At 42.2% G+C, this 6,604-nt stretch overlaps 1 protein-coding gene across 2 annotated transcripts in view; it reads right to left on the reverse strand.

Annotated features, from left to right (window-relative positions):
• zmiz2 (zinc finger, MIZ-type containing 2) overlaps positions 1-536 on the reverse strand; it is a 34,809-nt gene extending 34,273 nt beyond the window's left edge. The window contains exon 1 of one of the 2 annotated variants that reach the window (XM_072371333.1): positions 379-536. The gene's annotated coding sequence lies outside the window, so the exon portion shown is untranslated. Of the gene's footprint in view, position 1; positions 301-378 lie in introns of those variants that run through there. The other variant, XM_072371330.1, reaches the window with a different exon arrangement.
• Between the last annotated feature and the right edge of the window lie 6,068 nt (positions 537-6,604).

The raw sequence follows: 6,604 nt of genomic DNA on the forward strand, positions 1-6,604 counted from the left end.
CCTGCTGCGCCTTCGTTGCTCCTCTGTTTCTTCATTTAAGTGAGCTTCGTGGTTGTTAACAAAGGTTTGATGTTCGTAGTAAAGCAGCAAAGCAACTTTATGCATCAAGCGCACTGAGTCTGATAATCACGCTGTTTTGAACCACAACGTCCCATATCCGAGGTAGATTGAACGCAGCATTATCTACCAGTGTCGCAGTAGGGTTAACAGGACAAGACGAGGCTGTTTGATGACCGTTTTATCGAGTTCGTTTGCGCTGTTGATGATGTTTTACGTCTTTTCATATCGCATACAGATTAAAGGAGCGATTACAGTATTCTAGACTGTAAAGCTTTTTCATATTTCTTTTTTAATAGCAAATTTGTGAGTGTGAATTACCTTGAGGCTCACTAAATAAGAATAAGCTGTTGCAGACTGTGCTTTGGCAGCTCACTATGCCTCGCTCATTCCTCAATAATCCTCTATAATATATTCATGAGATCACAGGGTTAATGTCACCCACGGAGAAAGATTTTTCCCTGTCCCTCCTCCTGACGGCTGAAAGACTGCAGACCAGAGCAGCAGATCATTTTAGAGAGAAAGAAAAGGAGGAGAAAGAGGAGGAGGGGGGTATCATTCACCATGACGTCACCTGCAGATGATCACGTATGTATGATCCATGCATCATGCAATATGGTGTGTTATTTCCACTGGCTGCAATCGTGCACCTGCAACACCTATATGCGTTGTAATTGTCGTAGAAATGCCCCCCCCCCCCCCCCCCACACACACGGAGGCATCTCTGTGTCACTTGAAGCCTGGCAGTGTGTTAGTAGCAGGCCCAGCCAGTGCTTTGGAGTCATTAGAGGTGTCTGCAGTATCTTGCCAGAGGGCAGTGCAGCGTGGAGAATAAAAAGTCCAACCTGCCTGTGTTTTTCAGACCTCTGTTGCCCTGGAAACAGATTTCCCATTTCTTCATTTTTTTCATCCATATCACCCCCCACCACCACCTCTACTCTCCACGAGCTGCAGCTGCCTCGCTGCCTCGCTGCTTCCTCCCCCACGACCTGCCGCATAGTACAATCACGCACAATTCCAATCTACTGCAGTCATTTCACAATGTCACAGGAAAGAGCCAACATAACCACACAGAAAAGCAGAGAGGGCGCTCACGGCCGAGGTGCTGACCCTGCTCTGACTCCGAGGCTGAACAACCATTCCTGCCGAAAACGGACAGACTTTCAAGGCAGGGAGCAGGGGAGGGCTGAGGAGACAAAAGGGAAAAGCAAAGCAGATTCATTCATCTTCATCTCTGTTTTTGATAACAGCACAGATGCAAAAATAGTGTTCCATCTCTAAAACAATTAATTGTGCTCATGGGAGAGTTAACCAAGTTCATGCAGGTGGTTGGCCATATTGTGTGCACCTATTTCATAACTCGAAGTGCTATTCAGAGCATTGATGCCTAAAAGTCCTAAATACAGGAGGCATATGAAGAGAGGCGTACGCTGCCTGTGTCTCCTCACTTTCAGGCCTTTTTAAGTCATCCTTGTGTTTCTGTAGTGTTATGTGTGCATTCCTTTGTAGTGACTTCTCTTTGGCAGCAGGCAGAACATTCCAGGGAAATGGCTGACCTAGAATAACACTCAAACACACACACACACAGACTCAGGATGACTGAGGCAGTGAGGTCCTCCACCCTTTCCCTGACCAAGCCTACTAAAACCGCTGTTTACTGTTCGTGTGGAAAAACACGACCACACCATGGACAGTGTGGATGCAGCTGGGAGAGCAGCTCACATGACTGTTTTCACAAGAACACATGACAGCATAGGCCTCAAAGCTCCTCCAAGACTCTACTGTCATGTCCTCGGGCCATACGTGATCCTAATCTATAGCTACAGCGTCATCAAACACCCCCACAATCTCCTCCAGGAGAATTGACTGAATGTTCAGTGTATATGTTTAATATGCCCACAAATTATCATCTAAAGTCCAAGTTGACATCATATTTTGTCTGATCAGCTGTCAAAAATCTAATAGAAATGTATAGATAGTAACAAAAAAATCACATCTTAGAAGTTGAAAAAGATTTACTTTTCAGATGTTTTTATTTTCTCATCTTTAATGTTTAGTTCACCAGTTGTTTAAAAAGTGTTTAATTTCCTGACATGTTTTATAAATCCAGAGATGATGTTCTGTGGCCCTGAGGTGCAACACAAAAAAAGTTCACCAAACACAACAACACAGCAAACGCAACAACACAAAAAACACAACAACAACACAGCAAACAGTTCACCAAACGCAACGACACGGCAAACAGTTCCCCAAAACACAACAACACAGCAAACGGTTCACCAAATGCAACAACATGGCAAACAGTTCACCAAACTTAATGACACGGCAAACAGTTCACCAAACGCAACAACAATACAGCAAACAGTTCACCAAAACACAACAACGACACAGCAAACAGTTCACCAAACGCAACAACAATACAGCAAACAGTTCACCAAACGAAACGACACAGCAAACAGTTCACCAAACGCAATGACACAGCAAACAGTTCACCAAACGCAACGACACGGCAAACAGTTCCCCAAAACACAACAACACAGCAAACGGTTCACCAAATGCAACAACATGGCAAACAGTTCACCAAACTTAATGACACGGCAAACAGTTCACCAAACGCAACAACAATACAGCAAACAGTTCACCAAAACACAACAACGACACAGCAAACAGTTCACCAAACGCAACAACAATACAGCAAACAGTTCACCAAACGCAACGACACAGCAAACAGTTCACCAAACGCAATGACACAGCAAACAGTTCACCAAACGCAACAACAATACAGCAAACAGTTCACCAAACGCAACGACACAGCAAACAGTTCACCAAACGCAACGACACAGCAAATGCAACACAGAAAATATAGCAACAAAACACAGCAAACAGTTCCCCAAAACGCAACAACACAGAAAACAGTTCACCAAACGCAACAACACAGCAAACAGTTCACCAAACGCAACGACACGACAAACAGTTCACCAAATGCAACAACACAGCAAACAGTTCACCAAACGCAACGACACAGCAAACAGTTCACCAAACGCAACGACACAGCAAATGCAACACAGAAAATACAGCAATAAAACACAGCAAACAGTTCCCCAAAACGCAACAACACAGAAAACAGTTCACCAAACGCAACGACACAGCAATCAGTTCACCAAACGCAACGACACAGCAAACAGTTCACCAAACGCAACAAAACAAAAAACAGTTCATCAAACACAATATCACAGCAAACAGTTCACCAAACACATTTCCCAGCATACAGGGGCATTTCACTTCCTGTCTGCATAATTAGTCTCACTAAAGGTTTTTCTCTTCGATCAAGCACAAATCATCTCTGATGTGTCCATTATTCCTTAACCTGTGCCTGTAATTTCATATCAAAGCTGTTGTTTTACGTCATATTTCGCTTACTCTACTTAAAGGCGTGTGTTATATTAATCTTTTTGTCAAATAAACAACACAAATAAAACATCAGGTAACATCTTTACTGTATGTGCCAGCTGACATTGGGCGAGAGATGACGTGCAGCCTGGACAATTCTTCAGCCCACTTCATGTTCCTTTTGAAATAATTAGTCAACCCCATCTGACAGTATTAACGACTTCACTCAAGGCTTCACTCAAGCTGACAGATTCTGATGTTTGACTGCCTTATTTAATATAAGCCTCAGTGCAGGGCCACAAGTAACAATTATCTAATCATCGATCAGTCTTATGGAAAATGCTTTAAAATGGTCATTGCACTTTTCTGAGGCAGCTTGGCTCCGATGGATACTCCTGCTGGATTAATCTGTTAATTACACCTCTGAGTGTGAGACCTACTTGTGGTAATTGAATATTACTGAGTTGTTTAACACTGTTTTACTGTTGTGTTTCATCTGTTCCAGCAGATGAGAGCTTCTCCCCATGTGTCTCATATCCAGCTCGATTCACACCATCTGTGTGACCCTCCTTTCACACAGATGGTGTGAACTGTGTCCGTTTGGATGATCTGAGGCTGTATTTTTGCTGCACAGCTTCAGAGCAGTTTGTGGCAATTAGCGTGAACTCTCACGATCCTTCTGTCCTTCAACCTCAGATTTTCCATCATTCTAACATGCCACTCCTACGACCATCTGGTGCCAAGGACTCAGCTTACATTTCTGTTCTGATTTTGGTGGAAACTAAGCAGGCGTGTAAATGTTCCTCTGCTGAGTCTTCATGAAAGTCTATAAAAGCAGAAGTTTAGTCAGTTTGCTGCTCTGGAGCATTCAGGCGTGTGTTAACATAATGCCAAGGAGGAAAGACACCAGCAATGATCTTAGAGAAGCAATTGTTGCTGCCCATCAATCTGAGAAGGGTTATGAGGCCATTTCCAAACTATCTGGAGTCCATCATTCTACAGAGAGAAAGATTATTCACAAGTGGAAAACATTCAAGACAGCTGTCAGTCCTCCCAGGAGTGGACATCCCAGCAAGTTCACCCCAAGGTCAAAAACCCAAGAGCTACATCTCAGACTCTACAGGCCTCAGTTAGCATGTTAAATGTTAAAGTTCATGGCAGCAAAATTAGAAAAAGAATGAACAAGTATGGCTTGTAAGGGCTGCAGGAGAAAGCCTCTTCTCTCTAAAAAGAACATGGCAGCACAGTTTAGGTTTGCAAAGCTGCATCTGAACAAACCAGAAGACTTCTGGAACAATGTCATTTGGACAGACCAGACCAAAGTGGAGATGTTTTCTCATAATGCACAGCAGCACGTTTGGAGGAAACTAAACACAGCATATTAGCACAAACACCTCATACCAGCTGTCAAGCACGGTGGTGGAGGGCTGATGATTTGGGCTTGTTCTGCAGCCACAGGACCTGGGCACCTTGCAGTCATTGAGTCCACCATAGACTCCTCTGGATACCAAAGTATTCTAGAGTCAAATGTGAGGCCATCTGTCCGACAGCTAAAGCTGGGCTGAAACTGGGTCATCAACAGAGCAATGATCCCAAACACAGCAGCAAATCTACAACAGAATGTGTTAAAAATAAAAGAATCACGGTGTTGCAATGGTCCAGTCAAAATCCAGACCTCAACCTGACTGAAATGCTGTGGTGGGACCTGGGAAACATTTTGCAGCTCACCATGTATTTACCAGCATTGGTCACCTATCAGCTCCATATTTTATGGACTGCCAGTTACTGCAGTGAAATGCTGATTACACATGGACGTATCTCTATGAATAGTCCATATCAGTCACAGGGGATATTTTACTTCTTCATGACTTCTTTTATCTGTTGTACTCTGAGCTTAGAGAAGCAGCAGAAATGTCTATGTGTTCATGACATTTCAGATGGTTTCAGAGCAGAGGTCAAAATCTTGCTTGTGTAAAAGAATGCAGAGGTTCTTATTTCTTTTCCCTTTTACTGTGAAAACCATAGTTAATGTATCTTTACCTGTCGGATTAAGACGTGGAAAGCAGGGCATTTGCATCTTTTGCTGTGTGCTCGGGTCCGACTCATTTATCTTGGTTCATAATTTCTGCTGCAGCCAACAATGGATGCAGCATTCTGGATTGATCCTTTTTTAAGCTGTGACCACCCCATGAAATACAGTTTACTCATACAGTTTTCACCACCACAGCGTCGCCTCATCTCACGTTACCCTTTATAGATTTAATTCTAATCCCTTCATGCAGTGTATAGAGCTGAAATGTCACATTTTGTAACACATAGGTCACCTGTCTTATTTTCTTATTTTCTGATTTATGCTTTATTCTTACTGAAGAAAAAGGGACCAATTACACAATCTTAAAGTTACTCAATTATTTTCTTTTTTTCAAAAAGCAGTAAGTAGAAGAAAAAAATCAATTTCTGTGATTATGAAACTTAACTATTTATAGATGATCTGTGTGGTTTTGTTTAACCTCATTAAACCATATGAGACCTTATGATTCATGTTTCAAAACTATCAGAAGTCAGATTTTTACAAGGTTACAATTTATGTAACGGCTGCTCTCACTGGAATAAATGAACCTCTTCTTGTTGTTGCAGCAAATTTCAAGAGGGCTTACATTTTGTTTTTCATAACAGTGACTTCCTGTTAAGTTAATAAGTTTCAACTTTGATAAGTTTACACATGAACGTGTCGGTAACCTCTTTAATGTCGCAGCTTGTTGATTTGATGCAAGTCAAAAGTTATAATTTACTTTCTCTTCATATTTCTATTCTCAAAGAGAGCAAGCAGTAGTTTTAGGTAAAAAAATGTAGAAGTCGTCCCTCTTACATGGAGTCAGTATTATCGTATCTCAATGCCGCCACCTTGTGTTTACAACACTGGCTCAGCGAGCTGTAGCTTAAACTGTATTTATATTTTAGGTATAAAGCTGCAAAGAAAGGTATTTTTTATTCATTTGGGGGCCTTATAGCAAGTCCTCCAAGATTATTCTTTAAACAGAACCATTAACGCTGAACTACACGAATAACGAATGATCAAGTAAATAAAGTGCTGAAGTCTCAGTAAACTGGACTCTAAACTGCGTGAGACTGCGCAGGCGCAGTTCCCTCCAACTCG

This window comes from Leuresthes tenuis, unplaced genomic scaffold, assembly GCF_036924035.1.
Source record: "Leuresthes tenuis unplaced genomic scaffold, fLeuTen1.0.hap1 SCAF_19, whole genome shotgun sequence".
NCBI classification, from domain to species: domain Eukaryota; kingdom Metazoa; phylum Chordata; class Actinopteri; order Atheriniformes; family Atherinopsidae; genus Leuresthes; species Leuresthes tenuis.